We start from the raw sequence: 14,492 nt of genomic DNA, 5'->3' as shown, positions 1-14,492 counted from the left end.
GTAGAGACGAGGCAGTGGAGCAAGCGTGATGACAGAAACCCTGCGGACACACTCGACTGGAAGTTAACAAGACCTTGTAAAACAAGAGCATCACTCACCCCTTTCCCATTGTAACTGCGGCCCTCGTACTCATGGCCCTGTGGAGTCTTAACTACACACGGCTGTTAGAAGATACAGAAAAAAAAGTTCTATATTTTATTACAACTCCCATAGATGCAGATACAAGAAAAGTGTCAATATATCGATGTATCTATGCATGTTTTTCTATGTATATATAGAACTTTGTCTTGTGAATGTGTGAGGCATTTCTGAAGTATATACACTACGTACAGTTTGTACTGTATTACTGCGACAAAATTCACTTCCAGCAGTTTTGGTTGATGTCAGTATGGTATTAAAATGACCTTGTAGAGAACATGAACTTGAACACAGCAGGCAATCCATCACAGTGAGCGTTCAGTCACCTTTATTTTTTGTCAGGTACATTGTTGACAGCTGTTGCTGTTTTTAAAACTCTTTCCTTTCCAGGTACATTCAAACTAAGACGATATTTGAGAGTTGGCTGCTTTGTTTTTAGAAAAAATAACCAAACATGGATATAGGGGAAAAGATAACTTGAAGATGTTGTGCAGTTGTTTGGCGGTTGGCACTTGAATGCAACAAAAGTTTTAATTATTATAACAGTCGAGGTTGTGCGATTATTATAATTAATCTTAAGCAAGTTTCATGTCTCTGCAAGTTGATTTTCAAATTGATTATCTTGCTAGCAAACAGTTGCTTATTTACACATACAGCAGATACGATCATTCATTTCGTCTTTTTGTCACCTGATGAATGGTAAGTCCAATATCCACTCTCTTTTAGCTCTGTTTTTAGTCTCTACAAACTCCTGAGGAAAATATCTGGCTCTTTAGTTGCTAAATGCTCCACTATAACTGTGTCTGTCTGCTGTTTGGTGATGAGTAGGTGGTGTACAGTAGGTTTTTAGCTTTTTCACTGAAAACAGCTGCCTGCTGCGTCCAAAAACGACGCTATGAGAGCGGTGAGAGTGAACCAGAACAGTAAAAGTACAGCAGACCAAAACAATGAGCGAAAAGACGCAAAGAAACAAAGATCCATAGACCCGAGGAGAACTGCAGAGTCGGGTGATAATTTTCTGTGGGTTTGTCACTACAAACAACCCCTTTCACATAAAAGCAGTCATATGATCCATTGTTAATATAAAAATATTGATTATAGCCACTTTAATATTAACTAAGTAGTTAAAGTCTACCCACCTGAGATGGTAGAAACGTTAGTGCGTGTTCTATGAGAAGCCGCATTAATCTCTTTGAGTAGAAGATAAATTCATCTCGACTGGTTTCTTTATTCCTGCATTACAGAAAAGAAAAGGTTTTAAAACTCATATTGCAGGCACTGTAACAAGGACTCAAAGTTGTACTGGCACACAGGTCGGTACCTGATGATAGTGTGCAGGCCTTTGACCTGCGGCGTACTCTCTAACACACTGAGCGTCTGGGGCAGCGGTTGATTCTGCTGAGCGGAGGCGAGGAGCGCCCTGAGACCACAGAAAGGTTGTTCAGATCAAAAGGTTTTACTGTGTTATTCTGCTACACTAAGGAGAAATGAAGCAGTCGGCTTTAAGGCTTTAAGACAGCAGAGAGTTACCACTAAACGCAGAAAGACAGACCATAGAGCGAGTGTGAAGGTTCCGTCTGTACACAGCACTGATACGAAATCTCCCAATAACAATAAGTGGACCAAAGCTAGAGAAGGTAAAGTCAAAATACATATCAGCATACCTGACACTGAGCTCACGCTGCATAAAGAGAGGGTAAGAGAAAGACAATAAGTGGGGTAAAAAATGCAGATAGTATGGAGTCTTCCCCAGCCTGTCTGTGGCACTCAGCCCCAAGCCCATTCTTTGCTGCTGAAGATGTAAATCTTTAAAAATGGGTAACAAATATAAAATTTCAATTTTAAAAAAGGCTAAATAATTTCCTAAAAAAGCTGGGCACTGTAGTTTTTCCCAAACTATTCTTAAACAATAGTAAATAGTGAATTTGTTGGGGACTATTTTCAGCTGCAGATTTGGTGCTGGGGAGTATTTGCGACAGCAGGACGGAGTATGTGGACGGACTCAAAATAAACTACAGTGTGTGTGTTCATGGTAATAACAAGGAATGCAACAGTGCAACAGTGTGGCTCACTGATGTGTAGGGACAGCCTCTGATAGTTCAGTTCAATTCACTTCTGGATCAGAGTCCAAGTAGATAAAGGTTAAATTACCCAGATTTATTAAGCTCAGATGCTAACAAATCCCTTATTAAATCTTTCATTTGCAACCTCTCTTGAGATTTGCCTCTTTCAGACATCAAACTTCTGCAAAGATAAAAAAAAAAAAACTGGTGATGCACATGTAACAACACACAGCTGTTAACAAGACTGACTGACTGAACATGGTGGAAGTGTGGATACACTTCACCAAAGTTAACGAAACAACTGCGAAATGGAATATTTGCAGAAGTGTGCTCACGACAATGAGGGGAACAGCAAGTCCCTGCTTAAATATTTATCTGCTGCCGATCATGTTAAAAGTAAGAACTCTTACTTACTCTTACCTTGTCATTTGCAAGTGCCTTCATCATTTCAAATTATAATTGTAAAACAAAAAAAAGTCTTTTTTGATAACTTGAGAAGGTGGAGTGCTCTGCTTCAACCTGCTGCCAGTGTTACGCTGTATTCTGTGACCCATCAGATTCTAACAACTATTTCACCTTCAGGCAAAGTTAAGTGCATTGTGCACTCAGAAAAATCGAAATAAATGATAACGTAGAATTTATATTATTTCCACTGTGTTGTTTTTAGTATGACTTTTTTGTTGTTTAGCTTTAACGGTTTCTGCTGCTGTAGCACAGCCCCCGCAGTGAGAGTGTTTTGCCTCGCAGCAAAAGGAAAAATGAGTCAGGACAGGGTTAATGAACATCAGGGCAGTGATAAAATATGTGGTGAAAGCCCTACACCCTTTCAGCACAGTCTGTGGTTTAGGCATGCTACTGAGTGAAATAAAAACAGAACATATTTTTTTAACAAAGATGTCTCCATTCTTCACCAAACAAACAACCTAAAAAGATTTGTTAAGAGATTTGAAAGGATTCGGATTTGATAAAATGCTATCGCAGCCCATTCTCACTCATGTGTTTGTAATAGTTTTTGGACAACAATGGAGATCTATAGCACAGAGAAATATGCTTTGGCTACATAGCTAATGGCAATACTTGTAAGTAGGATAAATTAATTGCATGGGACTTGTTGACAATTAATAGAATATAGAAGAACACCAGACTTTTCCTTTAACTGTTCACAATGAGAGGAACAAAAGTCTGAAAGTTTGTGACTGAGAAGTTCTGATTTAATTTCAGCTTGAAGCAGGTTATTGTACAAACAGTTGGAGAGTCTCTCTTTCTGTCCGTTTGTTACAGCTATTGGACACATGGTGGCGCCACCTTCTTATGTACAATCTTATGTACAATCAGTGTTTTGGCTACTCACCTCTTCCAGCTGGCTGTGAACATGCTGAACTATCAGATCAATGGCCACCATATTCCCACCACCTTGGAAGGACAAAACAAGAAGAGACCAGTACCACTGGAAATGTTGTTGTTCTCTGTAGCACAGTCAACAATGTCAAAATGTTCTAGATTATGTTGTTTATTAGTGAGGAAGTCCAACTGTCTCACCTCTTGGCACAACAATATCAGCCAGCCTCATGGTTGGCTCAATGTACTGCTCAAATGCTGGTTTCACAAACTTGTTGTTGCTTGATGACGCCTTCAATGTCCCGTCCGCGCTCCGTGATGTCCCTGCGGAGCCGGCGGACCAGCCGAATGTCTGAGTCTGTGTCCACAAAGATTTTCATATCCAGGAGCTGCAGGTGGGAAAAGCAACCCCCCCCCCTGAACAGTTCAATAATATTCACTTCAGCAAAGCAGCTGCTCAAATAACAATACCTGGTGATGATTGCTTTACTTCACTCAAGAATTCTTCAAAAAGAAAGGGGAAAAAAAGAAAAAAGAAAACATACTGCTTTACCTGAAGGAGTTCTTTGTCCGCAAAAGACATAATTCCTTCAAATATGATTACACTGGCACCATACACATTTTTCTGCATAAAGAGGAGGGAAAACCAAGAGTCTTCAAAGCAGAAAGCTTCTTCATGAACAGTCAGTTCACCTTTTGTAAGATTAAAGCTGTAGAATGTCACTTTGACAAACATTGTTTTTTAAATAACAATATTTTATTTAAGTCCATAATATATTTTCAGCTTTGAAAAATCAACCCACGGGAAAAGCTGAATGCAACTGCTTCATTACTGTTCTACTTTCTCCTTTCCAAAATTACAGGATGCATATTTAATCTTTAAAAAGTCTTCAGTAGAGTTTTCTGTAGAAACGAGGCAACTTGCCTGCGATAAAACACAACTCACCCAGTCTTTCTGTCGTCCGTGTGTTGTAAAATCATACACCGGGATCTTCACACTCTTGCCCTGCTTAAGCTTTCGCAGGGTGGCAACCAGCAGCTGAAAGTCAAATGCCCCTGGATGATCAAAGTTGTAGTCGTTACTTGCTGCCAAAGCCTGCTCCTCAGGAGATAAAACCTGTAAAACACAGCAGATGAACTTTTTACAGGTTTACAGCATGTTGCTGATAAAGTATGTTTGAAGATTTTAAAGGAGTACTTTGACATTTTGGTAAACTAAAGCTGGAAATGTAGCTTAGCTTAGCATAAAGACTGGAAACCAGGGGAAACAGCTGGCCTGGCTCTGTCCAAAGGTAAGAAAATCTGCCGACCAGCACCTCTAAAGCTCACTAATTAACACATTGTATACAAACCAAAATGTAAAAATGACAAGTTGTAGTTTTATGAGTTGCGTGCTGTGCTTTTTCCAGTGTTTGTCCGGACTGGTATCGATCTTCTCATCTAACACTCGGAAAGAAAGCAAATAAGCTTTTTTCCCCAAAATGTTGAACTATTCCTTTAAGGACAAAAGAAGAAATATATTTTCACCAAATGTTGAAGACAATAAAGTTATCTGCTTTCGCTCCTTTTTCCTCACAACCTTTGAGTTAAAGAAGATTAATTTGTGTGTAGTCTTTATATGTGCATGGATTTCTATTAGTGGCTTCAATATTGTACTTGCATGTGTGTTTTTTGTGTATTTCTATAAAAACGCAGAATGAAAGCTTGGAAGGGATTAACCTTACAAGTCAGAGTGTGAGTGTAAATAGAAGACAAAAAGTTTGGGAATCATGGGGTAAACTGTGTCCACAAGGGACTAAGAAATAAATCACACTGTATGTAGTTTTTAACTGAATATCTAATAATTACAGGGCTCAGTAATGTTTTTACTGGGCAACACGACAGGATAAAACAGGGTAATAGTGCCGATATTGTAATGAAATGAGTTATGGTATCATTTACTTTAAAATTATGATATGCTTAGAAAAAAAATGTATTTTGAAAATTGCATTGTGAAAAGTTTTTTGAACATTATTGTTGCAAAGGCTGGGAGGAAGGGTGTGCCTCTATAGCTGTAGCTCTAAAGTAGTTATGTGTATGTTTTAAAATGTAAAAACATTGACACACCATCACCTTTAAGTTGATATGGTGAACTTAGCAAACAGTTGCCTATTCACACATCCAGCAGTTACGGAGCAACTTCATTATTCAGCTCAGTTTTTGGTCTCTACCAACTCCTGAGGGAAATATCTGGCTCTTTAGCTGCTAAATGCTCCTCTTTGTTCACCAGCTAGTTGCTAACTGTTTGCCTGCTGTTTGGTGCTGAGCAGGTGTTGTACAGTGGGTTTTTAGAGGTTTATCACCGAAAATGGCTAAAAATGGCTAAAAATGCAGCTAAAAATGCAGCTCCCCTCGGCCTTAAAGCCGAGGGGAGCTGCAGATTCAGGCGATTATTCTCTGTAGGTTCATCACAACGACACGGTCACATTTTTATAGCAAAAATATCAACTGTAGCTGCTTTAAATACTGGGGAACAGTAGTGTAGTATTGGGGTCCAATGTAGGACCCATCTGACAATCAATACTGATGTTAGAGTAAGAACCTACACCAACTGTTAGACCTGGCCTTTGGACGTAGTTTCAGATCTTGTTTTAATTATGGGTGACTGGGCAGGATGACAATGGCTGGATGTACCCTAGGTTTTATGTTATGATTTCACTGTAGATTGTTTTATGTGAGCTTGTGTGGGTTTTTTTAGCATTTGTCTTTTTATCGTAGAAAAGGTTTCAGTCGTAGTCATCTGGACACTGTTTTCAGAATCAAGACGTTTCGGCTCCCATCCGGAAGTCATTCTCAATTCTCAAACGTCACAATTGAGAATGACTTCCGGATGGGAGCCGAAACGTATGAGGGACTACACCGTCTTATTTGTCTTTTTGTTATATGTTTTAATGTACTTATTATGTTTTATGTTCAAGCCAGTGTTCTGTGTTTTACCTGGCTGCGAGAGAAGGGGATTTATGCCCGTCATATCACCGGATCATAAACAATTATGGAGCCAAATACTTCAACTCACAAACAAACTTTAGTTTTTCATTTGTACCCTGTATGTACAAAATATCTACACTATAATTGTGTAACTGTGACCGCAATGATCGCTTTGAGGTGTTGTGAATGAATGTGAATTTCAATCATTTAAGATAACATTTCATCCCGCAATGAACCCACAGATATTTTATTTGGTTGTTACCATATTAAGACCAAAAAAAAAAAAAAAAAAAAGAGACTAAAATGTGTGACTCTCTCACCTTGTAGAAAGAATCCATAGACAACAGCACAACCCACGGCACATCCAGAGCCTCAATGATCTTATTGGCCACGGTGGTCTTCCCTGAGGCGCTGCCCCCACACAACCCTGCAGATCCACACAGCATTTCAATGACCCATTATGTGTGTTTTTCAGAGTGTGTCTAATGTTGTCTGGCGGTGTGCACGTGCGATAGCAGTAAAATGTTTTATGAGTATAATAAGAAAAAGGAAGGAAGTGAAAGAAGAAAACAGTCAGGAGGAGTACAAACATCATCAGCGAGTGTCATACCGATGACAAAGGCCTCTTTTGACTGCGCTCCGTGCTCGTCATACCAGGGAGGTCGGCCGGCGGTGTAGATGGTGCGTGTGCCTGTGCGGAGCAGAGGAGGCTCAGTTTTACTCAGTGAGGTAGTGCTCTTCCTGCGAGGGGCCCCGGCGGGGGGCAGGAGCCGGTCCAACGAGTCCTCCCCGCTCCCACTGCAAAACAGCACACAGCAGGGCAGGTTACAGCCTGAACACACAGGCGAGTCTTACACAGCCAGGTGTACTGTCTTCTCCACACAGCCTGCCAGTGTCAAAGAGCTGCCCTACTTCCAATTTAACAACAAAACGTGAGAATCACATATGAATCAGTGATTCGGTCAAATATACTTTTTGTATTCTACCAGATTTCATTTTGATAACACATACGTTCATATTTTGTACATGAAATCCAGGTGTTATACAACACAGGTGCTAACCCATTTACAAAACAGTTAGTACGTTGACCCCGGAAAAGAGAAAAATCCGAACTCCGAAGGTCCACTTACAAGCTTTTTCCAGTTTTTAACCATATATCACAGTCTTCATCAGTGTACTACTACTTTACTGAGCAAATTCCATTCACTGAAGGCCGTGACATGTTGTTAAAAGCTATTAAGAAGAAGAGATTAGAATATATTGTCACATTTTATTTTCTCCAAACTTTATTGAACTTCCTAACAGATAACAAGTTTTAAATAGATATAAACAGAACAAATAAATGTAGTGGAGTACAAAATAGAGTTGAAATGATTAGTTGATTAATCGATTAGTCAAATGACTAAAAATCGGCGATTATTTTTATTATTGATTAATTGTAAAAGTCATCAATCCTCAGCTTCTTAATTGTGAGGATTTGCTGCTTTTCACTGCAGTAAACAACTAAACAAGTATCGAGCAATTTCAAATATGCCAAAAACCTGTGGTGCGAGAACAAAACATCTTGGCGCAGTTACGCAAACACACTGTTTGGTGTGTTGTGTAAGACTGTTTATGAGTTTTCCAGTTGGGCAGTGGGCTGCTGGCTCAAATCTAGCTGCTGTGTACTTAACTACAAATTTGAGGTACTTGTACTTTACTTGAGCATTTCCATTTCATGACACTTTGTACTTACATTTCAGAGGGAAATATTGTACTTTTTACTCCACTATATCTGACAGCTGTAGTTAATTTACAAATTAAGATTTTACATACAAAACATATGAAGAACTTTTAAAATATGATGCATTGTAAAAAAACATTTAACCACCCAATAGTATATAAAATCTGAGTTAAAATGATTTGTCAGTTAGTTGACAAAATTAATCAGCAACTGTCATGATAACTAATTCATCTTTAAAGTCATTTTTCATGTAAAACCGCCAAACGTTTCATGGTTGCAGCTTCTCAAATGTGATGATTTGTTGCTTTTTCTTGTCTTAAATTACAGTAAACTGAATAGTTTTGAGGTTTGGACTGTTGGTCGGACAAAACATCACATGTGAAGGTGTCACTTTGAGTTCTGGGTGATTGTGTTGGCATTTCTCACCATGGATTGATCAAGAAAATAATCAGCAGATTAATCCATAATGAAAATGATCTTTAGTTGCATCCCTATAATATAAAAGTTAAAAATTAGCTCCACCACAACCAACTACAAGGGTAAAATGCTGCCTAAACATTAATGCATAAGTAATAATAATCTAATGATATACTATATAATAGTACAAACCCGATTCCAAAAAAGTTGGGACACTGTACAAATTGTGAATAAAAACAGAATGCAATGATGTGGAAGTTTCAAATGTCAATATTTTATTCAGAATACAACATAGATGACACATCAAATGTTTAAACTGAGAAAATGTATCATTTTAAGGGAAAAATAAGTTGATTTTAAATTTCATGGCATCAACACATCTCAAAAAAGTTGGGACAAGGCCATGTTTACCACTGTGTGGCATCCCCTCTTCTTTTTATAACAGTCTGCAAACATCTGGGGACTGAGGAGACAAGTTGCTCAAGTTTAGGAATAGGAATGTTGTCCCATTGTTGTCTAATACAGGCTTCTAGTTGCTCAACTGTCTTAGGTCTTCTTTGTCGCATCTTCCTCTTTATGATGTGCCAAAGGTTTTCTAAGGGTGAAAGATCTGGACTGCAGGCTGGCCATTTAAGTACCCGGATCCTTCTTCTACGCAGCCATGATGTTGTAATTGATGCAGTATGTGGCCTGGCATTGTCATGTTGGAAAATGCAAGGTCTTCCCTGAAAGAGACGACGTCTGGATGGGAGCATATGTTGTTCTAGAACTTGGATATACCTTTCAGCATTGATGGTGCCTTTCCAGATGTGTAAGCTGCCCATGCCACATGCACTCATGCAACCCCATACCATCAGAGATGCAGGCTTCTGAACTGAGCGCTGCTAACAACTTGGGTTGTCCTTGTCCTCTTTAGTCCGGATGACATGGCGTCCCAGTTTTCCAAAAAGAACTTCAAATTTTGATTCGTTTGACCACAGAACAGTTTTCCACTTTGCCACAGTCCATTTTAAATGAGCCTTGGCCCAGAGAAAACGCCTGCGCTTCTGGATCATGTTTAGATATGGCTTCTTTTTTGACCTATAGAGTTTTAGCGAATGGCACGGTGGATTGTGTTCACCGACAATGTTTTCTGGAAGTATTCCTGAGCCCATGTTGTGATTTCCATTACAGTAGCATTCCTGTATGTGATGCAGTGCCGTCTAAGGACCCGAAGATCACGGGCATCCAGTATGGTTTTCCGGCCTTGACCCTTACACACAGAGATTGTTCCAGATTCTCTGAATCTTTGGATGATATTATGCACTGTAGATGATGATAACTTCAAACTCTTTGCAATTTTTCTCTGAGAAACTCCTTTCTGATATTGCTCCACTATGTTTCGCCGCAGCATTAGGGGAATTGGTGATCCTCTGCCCATCTTGACTTCTGAGAGACACTGCCACTATGAGAGGCTCTTTTTATACCCAATCATGTTGCCAATTGACCAATAAGTTGCAAATTGGTCCTCCAGCTGTTCCTTATATGTACATTTAACTTTTCCGGCCTCTTATTGCTACCTGTCCCAACTTTTTTGGAATGTGTAGCTCTCATGAAATCCAAAATGAGCCAATATTTGGCATGACATTTCAAAATGTCTCACTTTCAACATTTGATACGTTATCTATATTCTATTGTGAATAAAATATAAGTTTATGAGATTTGTAAATTATTGCATTCCTTTTTTATTCACAATTTGTACAGTGTCCCAACTTTTTTGGAATCGGGTTTGTACATACACAGTGTAGTATACTATATCATTAAACATACAGGTGCTGTTTCTCTGCATTGAGTACTGTAAGTACATTTTCCTGATAATACTTGAGTATTTTTACGCTGTGGTATTGGTATGTTTACTTAAGTAAAGGATCTGAATACCACTGCCTAGATTCTGTTAATGCTAGTGTATGATACTCATACTATTTAACCCTGTCTTGGCTAGGTCTCACTTGTAGAGGTTTTAATTTCAATGTGACTTCCTAGTTAAATAAAGGTTTATATATATATATATATATATATATATATATATATATATATATATATATATATATATATATATATATATATACATATATAGTTAAATAAAAGGTTATATATATATACACACACACACACACACACACACACACACACACACACACTCTGACCAACACATCACAGCTTAGATACAAATAAAATTCAGCTTAGCTTTTGCGTCACACTCTCTGATCCCACTGGCAGTGATTAGAAATCAAATGAGTAATGCTGTTCGTTTCTTATGTGATGCACAGAACTACACATACGCACACAAACTGGAAATGGAAAAGAGGACTAATTAATGTTTTGCATATTCAGCTGATGCGGTTTCAAAAGCTTGTTCAGTAATGACACACTACAGGCAAACCTCTGAGACTTAGCACAAATATAACACACCAAAACCCCTGCAAACTAAACCAGATCCTGCACTTCCTTTGACCTCTCAACAAACCCTGTTTAGAGACTATTTATAGCTCACACACACATCCATGGTGCGTTTGAGAGCTTTGTGAGGGAGAAAACTGACATCCTGCCTGCTCTGAGAGAAAGCAAACAACACAAACAGTCAGAGCTTACCTGCGGTCAGACCTCAGGGACCAACAGCCGGAGATTCTGGCTCCTGTGCAGTCCAGCAGAGTCATATCTGCTTCAGACAACAACCTGCTACCCTCCAGCTTGCCTGCCACCGTGGCAACCTCATCAAAACAAAAGGCCCTCAACGGAGAAACACTGACCGAAGTCGTAAAGATGTATAACTTAAAGGTCTGTTTCTAGTCTGCTTTTACTCTGTCCATTCACACAACTGTATCTGTGGAGACTTATTCTCAACTCTCCATGCTACTGTCCGTGTGTGTGTGTGTGTGTGTGTGTGTGTGTGTGTGTGTGTGTGTGTGTGTGTGTGTGTGTGAGAGAGAGAGAGATGGAGGCTAAGAGGATCACTGTAACACTGGCAGCAAAGAGCTGCTTGGCTGGTATTAATAGAGGCACCTGTAAGCAAAAGCAGGACGGGACGGACGTCTTCTGCTGATCCTTCCTCGTAGTTCACTGATCTGATCCACAGAAACACTACAACCAGAGGGACAACCACACTGAAATATGTCTTACTGTAATAGGACACATCTGGGAAAACAGTGAAACATGTCCATCGCAGTTTTCCAGAGCTCAAGATGAAGTCTACAAATGTCTTGTTTTGTCTGCCCAACAGTCCAAAACTCAAAGATATTCAGTTTACAATGATATAAAACAGAGAAAAGCAAGAAATTGCTCAAATTGGTGAAGCTTTTAAGCATTATTGCTTGAAAAAAAATGACTTTAAAAATGAATTGCTTATCAATTAATTGACTAATTGTTTAAGCCCTAGTAAGCTTTGTCTTTTCGTGCTCTTAAAGGCTGCATTAGAGACAAATACTTATACCAGCATGGCTTTCAATCTGTACAACACCCTCTGTCCTTAGACCCTTGGTTCAGATGAGGAAAAACTCCTCCCAAAAAACCCTTTAACAGGGAAAAAAGGAAGAAACCCCAGAAAGAGAAACACAGGAGGGGTCCCTCTTCCAGGACAGACATGCAATAGCTGTCATATGCAGTGGCGTCGAAAGGCCTGGGCGTCCGAGGCTACAGCCCCAAATGTTTTTAGCCCCGGATCTAAACAAAAATAAGAATAATTTAAAAAAATAGCCCCGAATATATTCATCTGTCATTCCTATGCATTAAAGAAATCTGTCTGCTACTTCAGCACCACGCACAGCACCATGGATTTATCAATGCACAGCACAGTTAGGCTACTGATATTTCAGCGCCATGGACTCTAACTTGCACAAACCTCAGTCAGATAAAGGATCAGTGAGTCAGGCAGACTGGACTGACAAATTCAACTTAACAACCTCTCTGGGGGGGGAAGTTAACAAGGGGGATTCATTTTGCTAACAAGGCATCACCCCTCATATCGCCTACTGATTATAGCTATGTAAATCATCATCACAAGTGTGCAACGACACAGTTTGAGAACCACTGGTCTAGCTAGCGTGCACTCACCGTGATATTAACGTAGAACAGGGGGCTAAGCATAGAAACAAAGTGTGAAGAATCCAAGTCTTCAAGCCATAATTCGTTTTCCTTGAAGCATATGCTGCTATAATTATGATTATATAAATTTAAATTATATGAATACCTTTTGGTAGAGCACAGTGTCTCACATCTTACATTCATTTTACTCTGAAAAAAATGAAAATGGTGCAATTATCAGGTGAAAATCTAAAGACTTCTGGGCTGGGCTGAGCCCCCAGTGTTTCATGATCCTAACAGCCTCTGGTCATATGTACAAATTACACAGGGATAACAACAGTAAAATGACAATATAAAGAAACAGATGGAGAAGTGTTGAGGTACTTTACTTAGGTTAAAGTAGCAATACTTCATTATAAAAATACTCCATTACAAGTAAAAGTCCTACATTAAAGATTTTAAGTAAAAGTACAGTAAATATTATCAGTAAGATTGACATGATTTAAGAATCAAAAGTAAAAGCAATCATTATGCAAAATGACACTATTCAGTGTTACAGTATTTTTATCATATATATGTTATTGGATTATTATGACTGATGCATTAATCTATTTTAGATGATCAAGGTGGAGCTAATTTGGACAAAATTATGTACTGTAGTTTAATCTAGAGCTGAAATGATTAGTCAGTTAACTGATCAACCGAAAATTAATCGGGAACTATTTTGCAGTGGTGGAAGAAATATTCAAATATTTTACTTAAAGTAGCAATACCACAGTGCAGAAATACTCTGTTACAAGTAAAAGTCTTGAATTCAAAATTTTACATTAACATTCAAATACAGTACTTAAGTACAGTTTTGAGGTACTTTACTTGAGTATTTCCATGTTATACTTCATACTTCTGCCCCAATACAATTTAAGAGGAAAATATTGTACTTTTTCCTTCACTACATCTGACAGCTACCTTATATACTTATTACACACAAATGACATGATCAGTTTACAAAATAAGATGCATTATTATAGATTTAACCATCCAACAGTATATAAATGTTAGAATAAGTGCCACCTGGACCAAATACAATATTAAAGTGTTGCTGCTTTGTTAATGCATCAATAATAATGCTCCAATAATATAATAATATCTCACTGACAGGGGCCATTGTGCTGCATAATGAGCACTGCTAACACTTATGTACTTTCACTAAAGAAAAACGTTACATGTAATGTATTTTTATAGTGTAGTATTGCTACATTTACTTCATTAAATGTACTTGAGTTATCACATGCCATCACTGCCTATTTGCAGCTACATACAGACTGGGCAATAGTGTGTTTAGCAGAAAGTTAAAAGGTCAACATGTTTATATAGTTTAGGGGTTTTTGTATTCTTTAAAACAGAATAGTCCTTTAAATACATTTTTGAAGATTGCAAAGAACTGAAAGAAACAACAGAATAATATTGAAAATCGACACAGGTGTCTGCATAGTCACTGTGAACAATGAGTGCCACAAACTAAAGGTTTATTAAAGGTATTTTCTAGTGGTTTCTCACCAGTTTACCTGTGACGCACGACTGTCAACATGCAGCTCACCTAACACTTCTGAAGAGCTTCGGGTTTCCAACGCATTTGATGAATCTACAGCCACCATTCTGTCACTATATTGTACAATTCATCACTACATACTAACAGAGAGGGGTTTTAATTTAATAATACTAATATAAGACACGAAACATGTCAGATATCTTTGCTGTTTGGGGGAGCAGCAGCAGGGGAGTCAGTG

General features: G+C 38.6%; 1 long non-coding RNA gene and 1 pseudogene across 1 annotated transcript in view; one reads left to right on the top strand and one right to left on the bottom strand.

Moving 5' to 3' along the window:
* Positions 1-415, top strand: part of LOC122883199 — a 6,816-nt gene extending 6,401 nt beyond the window's left edge. The window contains exon 5 of the long non-coding RNA XR_006379576.1: positions 1-415. This exon is cut by the window's left edge and continues 104 nt beyond it. This is a non-coding gene — a long non-coding RNA (uncharacterized LOC122883199).
* Positions 1-11,619, bottom strand: part of LOC122883196 — a 13,316-nt pseudogene extending 1,697 nt beyond the window's left edge.
* Between the last annotated feature and the right edge of the window lie 2,873 nt (positions 11,620-14,492).

This window comes from Siniperca chuatsi, linkage group LG10 (genome assembly GCF_020085105.1).
Source record: "Siniperca chuatsi isolate FFG_IHB_CAS linkage group LG10, ASM2008510v1, whole genome shotgun sequence".
NCBI lineage: Eukaryota > Metazoa > Chordata > Actinopteri > Centrarchiformes > Sinipercidae > Siniperca > Siniperca chuatsi.
Note: the sequence above shows the minus strand (reverse complement) of the source record. Positions and strands in the feature narration are given on the sequence as shown.